Source organism: Jaculus jaculus (assembly GCF_020740685.1).
Source record: "Jaculus jaculus isolate mJacJac1 chromosome Y unlocalized genomic scaffold, mJacJac1.mat.Y.cur SUPER_Y_unloc_3, whole genome shotgun sequence".
In the NCBI taxonomy this organism is placed as follows: domain Eukaryota; kingdom Metazoa; phylum Chordata; class Mammalia; order Rodentia; family Dipodidae; genus Jaculus; species Jaculus jaculus.
The window spans coordinates 1,183,834-1,202,446 of record NW_025423388.1 but is presented as its reverse complement, the minus strand read 5'-3'; the positions used below and the strand labels follow the sequence as shown (position 1 = coordinate 1,202,446).

Genomic DNA, 18,613 nt, shown 5'->3' with positions numbered 1-18,613 from the left:
AGAGGGCAATCTATTAGTGTGGTTTGGCTATATGTTTTATGATGTGCTTGTTAAATAGACTTCTAAATATTTTTGCTTATGCCCATTGATTAGTTTTGTCTGATTGAGTTAAAAAACAAGTTTGCCTTTACAAATAGACATTTTTAGTATAGTGTGGTATCTCTTTTCCAGCTTGGTTTCATTCCAAAATGTGGTAAAGCAGTCTTTCATTTAGAATAGAATTTGTTCTGATTGTAAGAATCAAGGTCACAAAAGAATCGATAAGGATAGGTGACTGAGAATTATTATATTTCTCCACTTTATATTTACTTATGATATAACCTGTACAAGTTTCTTATTACTTTAACAATTTTTGACATCTTCTTTTACCTTACATTTTGTGTTCAGATACTTTACTAATTATTTTAAAGATGCTAATTCTACTATTTCTCTTTTTGAAACTACTTCAAAGGTAAGTAAACATTAAACAAGCTGAAGTACCAAATGGTAGTTTTCCTCTAAATATTTCTCCTTGGGCTAGAGACATGGTTTAGTGGTTAAGCCCTTGCCTGTGACGCCTACGGACCTCAGCTCGAGGCTTGATTCCCCAAGACCCACGTTAGCCAGATGCACAAGGGGGCCAAGGGGGCACTCATGTCTGGAGTTAGTTTGCAGTGGCTGGAAGCCCTGGTGCACCCATTCTCTCTCTCTCCCTCTCTCTCTCTCTCTCTCTCTCTCTCTCTCTCTCTCTCTCTCTCCTTCTTTCTCTCTCTGTCACTCTCAAATATAATAAACAAAAAAAAGTGGCATCTGGAGTGCGTTTACAGCAGCTGGAGGCACTGGAGCACACATTCTCTCTGTCTATCTTTTGTATCTTTCTCTGATTGCAAATACATAGATAAATAAATAAATAAATAATATGCAAAAGTTGTCTTCCCTACTTTCTTGGCCTCATAGCTTTGAATATGTGACAAGATCATTCTGGGGAGTGTGAGGTGAGCACAAGCGCTCACCTCATGTTGACCAGCAAGCAAAGGGAGAGAGAGAAAGATGGTCCTCTTCAAGGCATGTCTACAGTGGGCTACTTCCTCCTACTTGCCTACATGCATTTTAGGTTCTACCACCTCCCAGCACTGCCAACCTAGGGACCAAACCTTCAATATATTTAGGAGACCTTTAAGATCAAAACCATAAGAGCAATGAAACAATAAGTTATGAGGTCATTCAAGGGACAATAACAGAAGCTATCAATAATGTCAGTACTGGTGTTTCTGAGTGGTTGAAGGATTGTACTTCTTATACTGCCTTAGGCCTTTATCAAAGGCACAAGTCACTGCAAGATTTCCTCACATTATTACAAGTTAGTGGTATATTGAAAGCAAATAAATGCAGTTGAATTATTTCTTACGTTGGCACCTATTATGGCATAAACATTCTTTTCCCCACTTTTTTTTCTGTATCTAAAATATATCATATATTTGAATACTACCATCTTCACATAGTTATAAAAAGGGTTTAAACCAATCCTGGTATAAGCATATTCTTAGGGGGTAAGTGGGGACATAACTTCAATTTATAATTAAAATATTACAAGTTGATTTCTCAGTAGATGGTAGGGATAAAATCTCCCGGTAGTGGAGGCTTTGGTAATTTTTTTTTTTTTTTTTTTTTTGGATATGCTACCTTTTGCTATGTTTGTTGTGACTCCCAGAGGGGAAAGGAAATCAACCTTCATTAGTTGTGGTGAACAGCCATTAGGATTTATTTGAGCCATCTTAGTTGTCTGTCTCCATGACAACCCTAAGAACAGCATCCAAGTAATGATAACAGAAATGGACTAACTTGCCCGCATAGCACTCTTCCCCCAAGAAAAAGTAATGGGAGGTCCTTCAAAGTGTTTGAACATGACAGAGGCCCCCCTAACTGTGCCCGTGGTTGTCAGACCTGAGATAAGCATACTCCTGCTGAGTTCTACATGAGTCCAATTTATCAGATGTCACGTGAAGCCTTGTAGAACTCACTAAAGCCAAATGTACACTAGGAAACCTTTTGAGAGAACTAGCTCATCATGCATCCCCTAGTCCATCTATGTGAGCTCAATTCAAGCTGTGCACTAGTTTGCTAGAGCTCAGGCACCAAACTACCACAGGTTGGATGGCTTACATAGCAGAAAATTGATTTCTTATAGCACTGTTTTCTAGGAGTCTGAGAGCAAGGTGTCATCCAGAGACTTCCTCTGAGGGCACTCTCCTTAGATGGAGATTGTGTATCCATGTTTCAATGCTATTCTCACTCTATACATACCTGCACCCAAAGTTCCTCTTCTCAAAAGGATACCATAATGTTAGATTCCTTGAACACCCTAATGACTGCATTTTTAACTTAGCTACCATTTTAAATTACTCACCTCCATAACTAGTCACATCCTGAAGTATTAGGAATTAGGGTTTAAACATAATAATTTAACAGAAGCCACAATTTGGCCTGTAAGTACGTGTGTGTGCCTTCCAATAAATGATACCGCTTTACATGCATTGGTTTGTACAACTTATTTCTAGTAAAAGTAATGAAATTCGAACATTCACTCCTAGATTATAATAAGAGTAGAAAATATGTTTTATATGTTTTTGCACATGTTACACTAAATGGAACACTGAGTGATTTATTCTTATCCCTCAATTTAATGTAGGCTTGCATTGGGGTTTAAGAAAATTCATCAATTTTTTAATAACTTTTCTGAAGTACTCATACTTCAGAAGCATGAAGCCTTGCCTTTAATATATTATGTTAAATAAATAAAATTCAGGTGAAAACTTCTATTCATGGTGAACTTTTTGTAATAAAGTTTCCATTAGCCTCTTGCCACTAATGTTCCCATATGAATTTACATTCTTATCCGTGCTTTAACATGAACTCACTTATTTTAGAAGTGGGAACAGAGGAAGAAACAAAGAAAGGGACAGAGTATGTAAGGAAAAGTCAAAGTGGAGGCATAGAAGGAAGAGGGAGGAGAAAGGGGGATATGGAAGAGGAGAGAGGTGGAAGGAAGAAGGAAAAGAAGGAAGGAAATAAGTTTTTGCAGTTACTGTCTCTGCTCAGGCAAACATCTGACCAGAAGCAGCTTATGGAGGGAAAGGGTTTATTTCAGGCTTACAGACTCTGAGGAAAGTTTTGTGGTGGAAGAAACTGGCTCACTTCATTATACATTCACAGAAGAGAAAAACCAACACCAGCAGGCATGTTCAGCCAGATCTCAAACTGGCTCTCTATTACCTAGCAGAACTAACGTGTGATCAGCCCGCAGTGACACACCTTCTCCAGCAGGGCTGTGCATGCAAAAGATCGAGTAGGAAGCATAATAAAAACTACATGAGTCTGGAGGCTACAGAGATGGCTCACCAGGCCGGGCGTGGTGGCGCATACCTTTAATCTCAGCACTCAGGAGGCAGAGGTAGGAGGATCACTGTGAGTTCGAGGCCACCCTGAGACTCCATAGTGAATTCCAGGTCAGCCTGGGCTAGAGTGAGACCCTACCTCGAAAAAAACAAACAAACACAAAAAGAGAGATGGCTCACCAGTTAATGTGCTTGCCTGCAAAGCCTAATAACCTGGGTTTAATTTCCCAGTACCCATGTAAGGCCAGATGCACAAAGTGGTACATGTATCTAGAGATTGTTTGCAGTGGCTAGAGGTTCTGGCATCCCATATTCTCTTTTTCTCTCTCTCATTTGCAAACAAATATTGCAAAAAAAAAGTACCTGAGTCTCTGGAGGATATACATCTACATTCAAACCATCATAGGATTGAAGGGAGGAAGAAGCAAAGGATGAGTGGAGAGAAGGAGGGAGGAAGGGAGGGAGGGAGGGAGGGCATACTTTGGACCCCTTCTGTAAATGCCAAATGGGTCTGTAAATCACCTGAACAGGAAGATAACCATCAGAAAATGTCGTGTGTTCTAGAGGTTTTAGACACAGCAAAGAACTGGTCTGAAATGTGGATTGAAAAAATGGTCTCTAGCTACTGTCAACCCTCACCCCCTGAGAATATACAGTGCTCTGAAATCTGCACTGGTCTCCTTGGACATTGTCCACTCTCACCCCTTGTCAGAGTGCACTTCTCCCCAGTTCCCCTTGGGAACTGAGCCCTCTCTCACTTTAAGTGTGTATTCTCCTCAACTGTACAATAAACTCTGTCTTCTAAACTAAACTCTGTGTGTCTCCTCTGATTTCTCTGATGGAAATGAGAAGGGCCAGGGAGCCCAGCTTGGGTGCAGAGTGAGATCATGGTAACAGGCTCACTCTCCCATTGTACCCATCCTAGTGGATCCCCATGTGTAATGATTTTGTCTGCTCTCACCTTGCAAGTGTGAAGAGCCATGTGTCTAGTCAGGTCCACTTCATACCTTGAAGAAGCTCAGACAGCTCCAGAGAGAAGAGCAGTTTTTCACCAGTGATGCTTGCATGCTATTGATTAAAAAGACACAGCTCTCACTTCAAAGAGAAATCAGAACAAGAGGTACTTTTTTCTGAAGCCAAATATGAGTGACAACGGCCTGGAAACACAGATTTAGGTGACCTCAAACTGTATGTTCCAATATGTTAATAGTTGCATGATGTTTTTATAGCACCAGACCAAAAGATAGTCATGAATAAAGCACTTTCCAAATACACTGGCTGAAGCATCAGTAGGCAAGTTATAGAAAAATGTGGAATTCACCATAGGCTTCAGATACTACCTGATGACATTCTTATTCCTTCGATTGGTGAATGCTCAGGAGTCTCTTCTTACATTTCAGAAAAGACCCATTGATGATTCTGTTAAGTCAGACACAGAGGTAGGCAATAAATGGATATATATATATGGATAGAGAGATGATAGATAGATAGATAGATACATAGATAGATATCTGATAAATTAAATTAAATATTTTTAAAAATCAAAAAATGTACTTGCACCAGCAAGTTTCCAGGAAAGGTATGACTCATGTATTAATTTTCTCTCCTAGGAAAGCAAGATGAGGAAAAGCCAGATTCCTCCCTTATGTTCCTGGCTTCTCACAAGGTGGAACTGCAAAAACTCCTTTAGGGAAAAAGATAAGGAAGAACCAGATGCTCCCTTACAGGCTCAAGGACAGTTCTCACTTTTGCTTTCGGGAATCCTGCCAGCCTTAAACTGCCTCACTCTCCTTTACACAATGAAGGACTGGGGAAATTTCTCAGTGAGTACTGGAGTTTGGAGCCCATGAACCCACACAGAGCTGGACATTGGAGCACAAGCATCTGCAGTTCCAGCATATGTATGGCAAAATGTGAGGTGAAAATGGGAAAATCCCCAGAATCCTGCAAGCCAGGGAGCCTGGTGAGCACAGCAGCCTGCAATGAAAGGCCCTGCCTCCCATGAGATGGCCAACACCCAGGCTTGTCCTCTGACTCCACACACAAGATGACCAACACCCGAGCTTGTCCTGACTCCACACATGAGATGACCAACACCTGAGCTTGTTCCAACTCCATGCACGTGACAGCCAACACCCAAGCTTGTTCTCTGATTCCATATACAAGATGGCCAAAACCTGAGCTTGTCCTCTGACTCCACATGCACATACAGAGGCATATGCATCCACACTCTGCATTCACCCACGTTCATAAACATGTGTGCACACACATATACATATACATTTAAAAAAAATTGCTTAAGGTGGGCATTGTGGTGCTGTGTAGAGTTCCAGATCCACCCTGGGCTAGAATGAAACCCTCTTCAAAATAAAAAAAGGAACAAAAAATGGTTGAAATAATGTAACTCCAAAAGCCCTCCCAGCCCTACTGTGGCTACTGTTGAAATTCTTAAGTACATTTCTCTGAAATCTCACTTGATTCTCAACACCGTGTGTGTTACTTTCTTCTTGTTATGTTCAAATACCTGAGCAGAAGCAACTTAAGTAAAGAGGGAAAGAGAATACTTTTGGCTTACAATTTCTGCTGGTAGAGTCCATTTGGACAGGGAAGGCATGAGGACAGAAGCATAGAGGCAACTGGTCATATTGTATCTGCAGTCAGGAAGAAGAAGGTGAACATGAAGTGGGGCCTGCCCACCAGTGACCTACTTCCAGCCAGGCTCTATCCACTTCCTCAAGGTTTCAGATCCTTCCCAAGCAGTACGAACAGCTGGTGACCAAGTATTTTTTAATGTATTTTTATTAGTTATGTACACAGTGTGAATACAGCCACATCGCTACCATTGTCAGCCTCCTCCCTGTCTTCCCCACCACCACCAAGACCCTCAGTGTTGAGGAATAGGGGTCATTCACTGTGGGGGTAGCCATCAGTTATGGGTAAGAGGCAATGACTCTGTGCATAATGACTCAATGTGTGGCTCTAAGAATCTTTCCAACCCCTCTTCTGCAAATTTCCCTGAGCCATGTTGGGTTCATTTTAGGTTTACTTCAGTGATGAGGTCTTGGAAACCTCTGTGTTTCTGGATATCTTGTTCGGTAGGATTTGAGTATTCTCTGTGTCTATCTCCTTCACCTTATGCTGGTACCAGGTTCACCAAGAAAGCACTAGTCTTGCTCATTTCCCCAATTACTCCTGGCTTCAGCTGGGGCCCTGTTGAGGTGTGATGGTATGATTCTATCCTCAGGTTCTGAGTCCCCATCTGAAAAAGAGAAGCAAATTCTCCAATGGAGAGTGAAGTTAACACCAGATTAATGGGATAACCATTATTAGTTTAGAGAGAATGTAAAAGGTGTAGGCCTTTTTGTAGCCTAAGATTGGTGGGAGCTTGCTAATGGAGTGTGGACTCATTCCTGGATAGGGTTCTGATTTGTTTCCCAGCTCCATCTATGGTTTCTGTTCCACCAAGTGGATCAATAAACCAAATCAAGAGCAGTTGGTTACCCTCCATGTCTGTGTGCCATTATTGCACTTGTATGAGCATCACCTCAGGTTGTTTGCTGCTGAGTAGCTTAGGCCATGAGTTTCTTGGACAGATGTTGCTCATTTTCCCCCAGTTGCTCATATAGTACCTTCTGGCATTAGACGAGCTAACTAATTCTCTTCCGGATTCCAGCCAGGTCACTCCACGTTCTGTACCAACAGCATATGGGGTCTTCAGCAGTAGGGTCTTACCAATAACCTTTGGTGGGTCATCAAGTACTCTGACAGGAATTTGCTTCTTTTGGAAAACCTTTTAAGTCTCTCTGATCAACAGCACATTTTGGATGTTAACCATATGCTGGTACCAGGAGTTACAGGCCAGTGCCAAGGAAAAGAAGGGGAAAAAAGATAGGTAATATGAAAGACATAGAAAGAAGAAAAGAGGGAAAGAGAGAGAAACAGTAGCAGAATAAGGTTAGTCTTAATCTTACCCTCTCCAGAGCCCTGAGATTCAGGTATTCCCTCTAAGGACCTGATGGTTCAACCATTTAATTTGTGTTTTACAATGTAGAATTTTATTATAACATTGCCATTTCAGCCCAGTTTTGTGTCCCTCACACCCACCCTTTTGCAACCAAATATTGGAACACACTAGACTGTAGAGGACATTTCACATTCAGATCCCAGCACTCTGTCCTTTCAGCTACTCAGTAAACTTACTAACTTTGTTTCACTGCCTAGTCCAGGCATTCTAATCTGTGGTTTAATTCAAGAATACAAACTTCATCTGATACAGTAGCTTGATAACAGAGAGCTCAAGAAAATGAGAACAAGGCACTACACATGCACATGCCTTTACATTTTGTTCAAAGAAATACCTCTCAGTTGAATGTTCAAAACAGCCCAATTCTAAAATTTCAAGAATGTATAGGCAATAAGTTTATAAACAGGTGTAATGATCATGTGGCTAGGAAAAAAGTAAATCACAGGAAATATAGTTTGCTTTAATTTATATAACAGGTTGTGCATAAGCTGGTAAAAGCTAATATATTTTAGAGTCACATTCCATTCTTGTATAGACAAAAAAGCTAAAAATAAAAGGCCAAAACTAACAAGCAAAATCTCACACTAACAATGAGACCCTAGCTGTTTGGAGCCTGACCGGGAACTGGTGATTTCTTATACAAACAGCCAGATCCTAACTCCTCATGACACCTGATGTACACCACAAATAGCCAGACTCAGAAAGTACAAACATGTTATAAAATGTGCCACCTAAAGATATACTGAGCTACACACTTTGTATCCAATCAAAGAGAACCCTACATAAGTGACCAGAATTCAGAAGGAAAACTATTTATGGGGAGGAAGGGCACCAGAAACATACCAGAATGGGGGATAACTGAGGGTAACAGGGGCTGAAAATGAATAGAGCCATAATATACATGTAAAATGATATCATATGGAACCCCATCACTTTGTGCAATGAACATATGCTTTATAAAGTTGAAAAAATACTTTAAACAAAGAGAAAATAAAATAAAAGGAGTTTACACCATTCACAAACTGCCTTAGGATCTCCACCCAATTTAAGCCTTTCATACTCTTTCAACTTTCATCTGAAAGATTTGTACTTTATAACCAATTATAGCTTCAGTAGTTTGTGAAGATTTTTCATTCACATATGTATGGGTATGTGGTATATGTTCATATATGTGTACATGGTTTCATATGCACACATGTGCCTGATGTAAGGGGTCTTCCTCAATAACTCTCCATCTTATATTTTGAGGCAGAGTCTCTCACTGAACCTAGAATACAACTCAGCTACACAAACTATCTAGCAAGTTTTGGGGATCCTTCTGTCTCTACCTCCCCAGTACTAGGATTAGGTGCAAGCCAACATGCTCAGATTTTCATATGGTTCTATGGAGCTGTGTGACAAGTCACTAAAGTTGTGTTTTAGTTGAGAGAGCCACCCAGAGCTAGGAAAAAAACATTACTGAAAAAAAAAGTCCATTGAATTTTTTTTTAATGTTCAAACAATTAGATTCATACTACCAGCATATCTGATAGGCAATCTCCATGAAAACCACATTCCGATATTTGAAATCACTTCCCCACTTTCATTTCACTTGTGCCCCAATGATTTAAATCATAAGACCAGAGGAATCTTCAAAATGTTAACCTAATTGAGGGCTTATTGATTTACAGATATTATTGTAACTTCATTCTATTTAACACACATCTTCTATTATTGAGCTTCCTGTCACCAGCCAAACATTCAGTCCATGTGTTCTTAAACTCAGCATGATAAATAATTCCAATGAAGAAGGCATACAAAACCTGCCTTCCTTCAAATCTAGCTTACCCAAGACTCAGCTCTGTAGCTACCAGGGAGACTGCTGATCAAACTTAAATTCATTCTTTCAACCTCTGCAGGAAAGTAATTACATGCCTTTGAACATTGTTCCAGCACACTGTAATTTTGGTCATGTGCCTGGAAAAGGCAGTTCTATTTTCTCATATCTTCATAAAGCAGAGTTTGGGTAATAGAAATATTACAGAACAGAGCACATATTAAAACTAATAACTACAATCCAGTATAGTCCTATTAAATACCTCTGGGCTCATGTATCAAATGATCAATTTAAAAGTTTAATATATTAAAGTCTAATATGTCAAAATGCATATATGCAGCGCATATATATTCACACCAAGGTAATGTTATAATATGCATTCCTGTTTATATTATTTGCTTACTACTCAGTGCCAATCATTGGAGATAACAAATGACTACTTTCCCCTGGAGAGTTAGAGATGTCAGAGAAAGGTTATGTTGCTCAGGAGGACAGAGCAAGATCACACTCACTGGAGAACAATTTGAACCCAGGGCATGACCTCAAGATCAGACATCCCCTATAGCACAGCTAGGGAAATCAACAGCTTATGTAATAGCTTTCAAAATTAATGACTTCTAAAATCAAGTGAAAGAAAATGGAACTAGAGGTTTTACCTGGGTCTGTCCTCAAATGATATTTCTTAAGGAATGTTTGAAATAGTTTAGTTATTAGATGTTGGTGCAGCCTTAGCATGAGCAGTGAGTTATACCACAGTTAACAACCTGGCATCTCCACTACAACCTAAGGTTCATACTAATGAACCCATGGGGTCTTCATGTAGGCATCCAACAAACCTACTTCACACTAGCCATGGCCACTTCCAAAACACAAAACCATGTTGCAAATTCATTGACCCTCTGTTTCCTGCATTTCTTATTATCCATAATACCAGGTAGTGTACCAATTTGTTAAAACAGTGGTGGGGTGGTAAAGCAAACTTTAAAGAACAGGACACTCCTTGAGCACTCAAGACCCTTCAAAAGAGCCTACATTCTTTCTGTTGCCCCAGGGCAGGCCAGCTGGCCCAATCTCAAAGGTACTAATCTCTCAATTGCAGCTAAATGGGCAGCAGTTCACCCAAAGATTTCTTTTTCTTTTTTTTTTTTTTTTCTGTGTCATATCCCTCTGCTCACACAAGTCTGTTTCTACTCAATGCAACCCTGCACAACTTCTTAGGACCCAATTATAACAGCAAGCCTCTCACACAAACTGTACTCCAGTCTAGGCAAATCTCTTTCTTACCCTCATAAGCCAAACCTCACAGTCCATATGTCTTATTGCATTCAGGTCTTTCAACTCTGACCAAAACAGTCCATCAAGCTGTACTTAGAGCACTGCAAGGCATTTCTTAAGCCAAGGTTTCAAATCATTCCATATTCCTCTTGAAAATCAGCTCCAAAAGGCCAGAGCCACACAGTCAGGTGTCTAGCAGCAATCCTACTCCTGGGTAACACTTTACTGTTGCAGTGAGGTTCCATTGCTTGTAGAAATCACCCAACAAAGAGCAGGTTGTAGGAAAAAGAGGTTTACTTTGGCTTACAGGCTCAAGGGGAAGCTCCACAATGGCAGGTGGATACAATGGCATGAGCAGAGGGTGGACATCACCCCCTCACCCATGTAAAATAGACAACAGGAACAGGAGCGTGTGCCAACAACTGGCAAGGGGGAGCTGGCTATAACACCCATAAGCTTGCCCCCAGCAATACACTTCCTCTAGGAGGTGTTAATTCCCAAATTTCCATCAGCTGGAAAACTAGCATTCAGAACACCTAAGTTTGTGGGGGACACCTGAATCAAACCACCACCCTGATCTTTACAAAGCAGCATATTCACATTTCTTCTATTGTCTACTTTCTTTACTCAGAAATGCATACTGTTTCCTGTTGGTTCAACTACTGAAATAACCTCTGGTGAACAGACCTAAGGGAAGTCATCATAGGACACCCAGCCTTCTTGACATTCTCAAGGAGCCATAAGACATTAAAGATTAGCACAGAACATTAGTTACAAGAGTGTTGATTGGTCCCAATAAGGCATCTGGTGTTTGCTCTCACCCTGAGGTCAAGATGTCCTGATATTTGGTATCTGATTCATACCTGTGCTAACTGCAAAAATTCTGCTTTTGTAATCATGCTTGTTTGCTTGCTCTGGCTAAAGACAACTGCTTGTGGAAGGAGTGGCTGGGAGTTTCTCAGAGCATTGGTTTTTGCCTTCAAAAACTCAGTGTAAGAGTAGGATGGGGCTGCTATCCTTTCTGTGAGGGGACAGATTCTAGCCAGTTTAATAGACTCCTTTTTCATTTTTATTAGGGAGGTCTTCTGTTCACTTTTGGTCTGGGACTTGCTATATTTGGAGACCTCTGAAAGACATTATAGTTTTCTCGCTAAATTGTCCCCCAAATCTGGTCTCACAGTCTTGATTTCTTGGGATTCTGCTCTGACTATGAGTGGAGACCCTAGGGGGTAGCCACTGGGAGAAGTTCCTCAGCCCCAGGGACATTCTCCAGGCCTCAAAATAAAGGAGTGGTGGTCAAAGGACATCAACTACATGAGTTGAAAGTCACAGGTCTGAAACCTCCAGAGGTAAGGGGATTCAGTGGAATGCTGGACACAGTACTACTTCCTGGATCCTGGGTGGTGGTGAGGGGTCGCCCTGACCCTGGTCTGTCTGTTTCAGTTCTGTGTGACTATGTGTCCTTGTCTTTCTTTTTAGTGTTTGTTTTGTCCTTTTGTGCTTAACAGTTTTGAATCCTCCTAGGAAACCAGCTGAAGAATCAAAACTCCACCATGGGACAGACATGCTCTGCATCTAGCCCATTGCAATGTGTCCTTAATAACTTTATTTTTTTAGTTTGTTACAACTCTTTTTGTTTAATTATTGACAACTTCTATACTTATAGACAATAAACCATAATTTCCCTACCCTCCCCAACTTTCCCCTTCAAAACTCCACTCTCCATCATATCCTCTCCCTCTATCTATTAGCCTGTCTTTTATTTTGATGTCACCATCTTCTTCTCCTATTATGAGGGTCTTGTGGAGGTATTGCTAGGCACTGCAAGGGCGTGTATATCGAGGTGAATTTCTACCTAGACAGTTGCATTGTAAGGAGTGGCATTCTTCCTTTGGCTCTTATATTCTTTCTGTCACCTCTTTGGCAATGGACCCTGAACCTTGAAGGGTGTGATAGAGATGTTTCAGTGCTGGACACTCTTTTGTCACATCTTCTCAGCACTATGTTGCCTTTTGGGTTATCCCAGTGGTCACCACCATCAGAAAGGAGAAGCTTCTCTAACTAAAAGTGAAAGTAGAATTAATATATGAATATGAACATAAAGTGTAGGGCTTACAGGGCATTATGCATTTAGCCAGACAAAAGCAGACATTATACCCCTAAGGCTCATGATCTTAATAAATTTTATTCTCCCAACAGTGGGAATCTGACTTAGGTGCCACATGTGATGCCTTCTCCTTAAGGAGGTTCTGTGAATTAGATCAGCTATCCTTTGATGTGGGATGGCTGCCACAGGGAATCTTCTACCTCTCAACTTCATATCTAGTCCAGCAGGTCGTCCTTGGGTGACCTGGACACCTGACCACCCTGGTAAAAATTGGAAGTAGAAAAGTGAAAATTGGAATTGAGACTAGTTGAATTTTGGTTTGGAAAAATCCTAAATGTGAGGTATGAAATTATAATCAAAATAATTTTGAGGGTTTTTTTGGTTTCCAGGATTGTAAATAGAATAGGAATTTAAAATGGGAATGCATAGCTTCTGAATGAATGAGCTTGTGAGGGGGAGAAGTTTGCCTGAAGTCTGAATGAAAAATGCACTTTAAATAAATGTGTGTGTATGAGTATGTATGTGGCTCACAGCCCTCAGATTGCAGACTGATTTCTGTTCTGAGCAGTGCATGCTCAGAAAGGCTTTGTGGAGCACCAACACAGTGGAAAAGTCACCATGGGAGAGGTCCTCCACCAACCACACTGTTCTCGACTGCACAGCCAACTTTTACTTTTGGATGTCCCTCAGAAGGAACACTGAAAGTAATTAAGATCATAGGCAGGGGAAAATACAAGCTTTCCCTACTCTTAAAATGTTGTAAAATGACAGGGCTGCCTTGTAGCCCTGAAGGAAGTCCAAAACTCTTCCTGAAGTTTCAAAAAACAAACAAACAAACAAACAAAAAAGCCTTCCTGCTGTGTTCCCTAGGGGCAAGGAGTAGAACAGGAATAGTTAAGTTTTGAGCCAGTCCCAGGCAGATGCTAAAACCTGGGGAAAAGTGTCCTGTGTTCACATGCTGTGGCTGAGGCAGGTCTCCATAGCAAGGACAAAAGTGGGGGACTTGCTATGTTCTACATATAAGCAGGCACCTGCAATGTGTCACTTAGTGTTTTCCCCTGAAGGGCTTGATCAGCAGATGGCCAGGTGGCTGTGGGAGTAAGAGCTAGAGCCTAACACACAAGCCTCAGTGTTAGACATGGAAACAAGACACAGGCCTCTCTGAGGTTTGTGCTGCCCCAGAAGAATCCATGATGGCTCTTTTTTTCTTAGCTTCTCTGCATTGAGGAGCCAGAGGTGGGCTGCAGTCGCAGGGAATCTTGGGATCCTGGCCCCAGCAAGATGATGGGTGAATCCCAAGTGACTGTGAACAAATGACTTCTTATAAGAATTTTTTAACTGTTTTTAAGTTTACTTTGTCTTTCTATGCTCTTATGGATTACTGTCAGAAAACAGCCTCAAGATTTATTTTTAAATTTGGAAGTACTCAATACTGAGCTTGTTAGAAAATTTCTAATGTTTGAATTTGCTTTCATATTTTCAAAAATGTGTTTCAGGGAAGTTATAAGAAAAGAAGTTCCAAAAACAACAAATGATAAAATTTTATGCACATTCTGGTTTAACAATATAAGTCAAGTCTGGTCTACTCTTATAAAAAATTAGTTCAAAAAGCCTTTGGAGGGCAAAAAAAAAAAAAAAAAAAAAAAAAAAAAAACAACTTCAAAAGGTCATATTGAATGTCTTATAATTAGGACAATTAAAATTTTTGTTGGTAATTATGAGACAAACTGACTAAGAAAAATAAACTGGAGAGAAACGTTTAAATGTTGGTAAATGTTTGATGGAAAAGATTGTTACAGAATGTTTACATAGATTGTAACATAAAAGTATATAAATTAAGGTATAAGTATGAAGATGAAGTATGAGGAAGCTTAAACAGGTTCAATTAAACAATTAAAAAGTTAAACAGGTTGATTAAGCAAGTCTTAAAGTACTTGATCAGATTACAGACTTCTTGAGATATAAAATGACTATTAGCCTAAGTCTTATATCAGACTAACAAAATATGGCCCTGGCTGGTAGCAGGTGTAAGGGTCTGAGAATCGCTGAAGAAAGATCCTGGGCTCAAATAGTATGTAAAAGCAAAGAGCGTTTATTCTGCAGAACCAGCCAACATGCGGGGTCAACCATTCATAAAAAATGGGGACCCTAAGAAGATTATGCAGGCCTCTATTTAGCACAGCTACATGAATCTTAGGAGGGTTAGGTCATCTTCTAATGTGATTGGCTAAGCAAGTAGCAGTTACATTTGTATACCTTTGGTTGGCTGTGGCCCAGACTTTACCATCTTTGGGCATGTTTAGACATATTTTAGAGACTTTGCAGGACCTGACTCAGCCCTGGAGTCTGCTATCTCGGGCAAGTCCATTTTGGTCATAGTCCAGAGATAGTGTAGGAACTGACTCAGGCCCCTGGGTGGCTATTTTCCTCAGCCACATGTTTTGTTCATGGTTCTTCCCAGAAGTCTTGCCTGCCTCTCTGGGAAACTGAAATTTAGGCCTAACTGTAAACTGGAGCAAATTTAATCCTCTCACAGGTTGCTATGGTCATCAGGTTGTAAACTTTAACTCATTGATGTTAATTGGTCATGATAATGGTTGTGAAAGAATGACTTTAGAGTACTCAACATAGTTAACCCCATTCCTCTATTTGTCAACTTTTTAAGTAATTTGTAAGGTTAAAAGTAGCTCATTACAGATGCACAAGGTGGTACACGCATCTGGAGTTCATCTGCATTGGCTGGAGGCCCTAGAGTGCCCATTCTCTCTCTCATTTGTTTCTATTTCTCTCTCAATTAAATAAATAAAATATATTTTAAGTGGATTATTAGTTTAATTCTTTCCTAAGGTTATTATATCTAAAGCCCTACCACAAAAAAAAAAAAAAAAATTCACAGAGGAATTATTTACTCCCTTTTCCTATTTTATAAGGCAAATAGACCACTATGGAGACACTGAATAGCATTTATCTGTCATACACTTGGAAACTTTACTTCAGGGTGAGCAGTAAAAGAAAATTCTAACCAAAGTTATGTTGTGATTTAAGATGTAATTCCTCAATTCCTCCAACAATCTGTCTTATTATTTTAGATTTAACCTGTGTTATTACTGAGCAAGTTACCAAAGTACCACATGCAAAATTATAGAGTTGGTTAAGGTTTGAGTATGAATAGATTGGGTCATGAAATTTTGTGTATGCTTGGATGTACTATAGTTTTATAAAATTTATTTGGAGGACATTGAAAATATTTCTTTCTGGCTAAGCAGTTAAAGTTGCTTATTTGCAAAGCAAGATGATGTGGGTTTGATTCCCCAGTACCCATATAAAGCTAGATGCACATAGTGGAGCATGCATTTGCAGATTGTTTGCAGTAGCAACGGGTCCTGGCATGCCCATTCCCTCTTTTCCATGAGGCTTGTCTCCCTTTTCATTAGATCATGGCAGTTTAGTCAAGTTCCTCTATTTCTTGGGTATGTCAGATATAGCTGAATTAATTTCAGAAAATGACTTATAGATTGGGTAGACATCTCATTTATCTTTTAAAAATACTAAATCACCTCATAAAGAAAAAAATGCATAAGAAAATACTGTATAAAGGTATCCTGATTCTGATGAGCTTTAAAAATTGTAGTTTTTCATGTAATCATATTTAAGCAAAAATGTTACTACACAATATGTACTTATTTTTTTTAATTTTTAAATCTCTAAGCAGAACTTTTGTTCACAGTTTATTGTCTGTAGTCTCATGTACCTTAAATATGGGAATATCTGCAACAGAAGAGTTACATTGGAGGAAAGTCAGTCCTTCAATCTTCCCAAAAAAGGGAGGGCTATTTGGTCAGCACGGCCTTGACTTATTCTAGCAGATGACAATGCTGAGAGTCATAGAACTCCTCACAGGTCCCTATTATTGACTGCCAAAATATAAAACATACTTAATTTTGTCAGCCTGCATGGTCTTAATCACCCAGAAAGAAAATATAACTACAGTATAGACAAAGATTCAGACAAATAGGCTCCCCTGTCTGATTCTGGCTTACAATACTACACTCTAATGTTAACTCATGCCTTCTGTCTCTGCCTGGCCCTGATTAGGCAGCCACTGCTGCCTTTAAAATTAAAAAAAAAATCAAAAATTGTTCTCGCTGGTTATGTTTACCTGATAGTAATTGATTTTTGTTAGTCCAATCTCTCCTTGATATGTCTTATTAAAGGATGAATACACTAAGGACAGATATCAGACCCCCCATCCTGAAATATAAATGCAATTTAGAGTTCTAGCTATTTGTAATAGCTGATATGGGTGGTGCTGGTTGTTCAAAGGTGTTTCTTTGCTCAGATTTGCAGAGGTAAACCAGATTTGCCTACTATTGATGGTGCTCCCTTAAAATTTGTAACATATACCCTCAGGGAATTGGGCCCATACTCATCAGCCAAGGAGTATAGATTCATCACACCAGAGTCAAGAAGCCAGTGTCCTCAGCTGATTGTAGGAGCTAACAGGTTACCAGAAACCCAGAGGGTCCCCTTCAAGTCAAGCTCCAGAGGACATCTGTCCCTGACAAGGAGACTACAGCCTGCTCTAGTCACTCCAGAAGCTGACTAGTCTATGCATGGCAGAAGCTTGAGGAATTAAATGTGAGATATCAAAAGATATACATGCCTGGTTTGGAAAGTTAATGTTAGAATAAAAGGGATTATGACTGGGACAAGGAGGGAAATGTAATGGGGAAACTGAAAGCTGGACTGATGCACTAAGCCACTGTCAGAGTTAACTGCTAAGGAGCTGAACTTATCTCTGTTAGTAGCTGAAGGAATTCCAAAGAGAAAACTATCTAGGGGCACCCAGAGGAATAATAAGAGGGCAGGGCAGTTTAAGACTAAAATAGAATGCAATAGAGCTCATGGTTAGGATGACCCAACTACATGATTCATATGCATGTCAGTTCATAGGTCTGTTTTGAAAAATTGTTTTGAATCATACAGACTGCATAAGCCAACTGTCATGTCCTGCTTCTGTAAACCAGCTGCCCATTTGATTGCATGATTGGTTTTTTGGTCACCCTGGTTCACCACTCCGATTACTGCCATCTCCAGACCCATAATTCTGTTGCTTTTAGGATTGATTCTAGGCCACTACATTTTAAGTGCTCTAATCAAGTTTATCCAACAGAGAATTTCCTCAGTAAAATTAATGGTTCTCAGAAAAAAGTATGAGGCTGTGGTAACTGATGAGTCTAAGATTTGACTCAGTTACTAAAATCAGTGGAGAATGAAACAACCTCTGGTGAACAGACCTAATGGAAGCCATCGTGGGCCATTCAGCCATCTTGACATTCTCAAGGAGTGACAAAAAATTAAAGATTAGCACATAACATTCATTAAATGAATGTGTAAGGAATCTGGTGTTTTCTTTAACCCTGAGGTCAAGATGTCATGATATTTGGTATGTGCTTCGTACCTGGTGCTAACTGAAAAAATATATATATCTATCTGCTTTTGTCGACATGCTTGTTTGCTTGGTTCCTGCTAAAGACAACTGTGTGTGGAAGGAGTGGCTGGGAGTTTTTCAGAACATTCTAAAGGAATGTGGATTTTGCCTTTAAAAATTTAGTGTAAAAGTAGGACTGGGCTGTCTCCTTGCTGTGAGGGAACACACAATGGCTAGCTTAATAAAGACTCTCCTTTAAAATTTTTTAAAAATATTTTACTTTTATTTATTATTTGACAGAGAAAGGGAGAGAGAGAAGGAGAGAGAGAGAGAGAGCGCAACAGGCCTCCAACCATTGCAAATAAACTCCAGACATGTGTGTCCACTTGTGCATCTGTCTAACATGGGTCCTGGGGCATTGAATCTGGGTCCTTTTGCTTTATAGTCAAGCACCATAACCTCTAAGCCATCTTTCCAGCCCCTCCTTTTAAAATTTTTATTCAGGGCTGGAGAGATGGCTTAGCAGTTCAACACTTGCCTGTGAAGCCTAAGGACCCCGGTTCGAGGCTTGGTTCCCCAGGTCCCA

General features: G+C 40.0%; 1 pseudogene; it reads left to right on the top strand.

The window, feature by feature from the left end:
- The window catches only part of LOC123457214, a 167,260-nt pseudogene that overhangs the window by 33,047 nt on the left and 115,600 nt on the right, over positions 1–18,613 (top strand).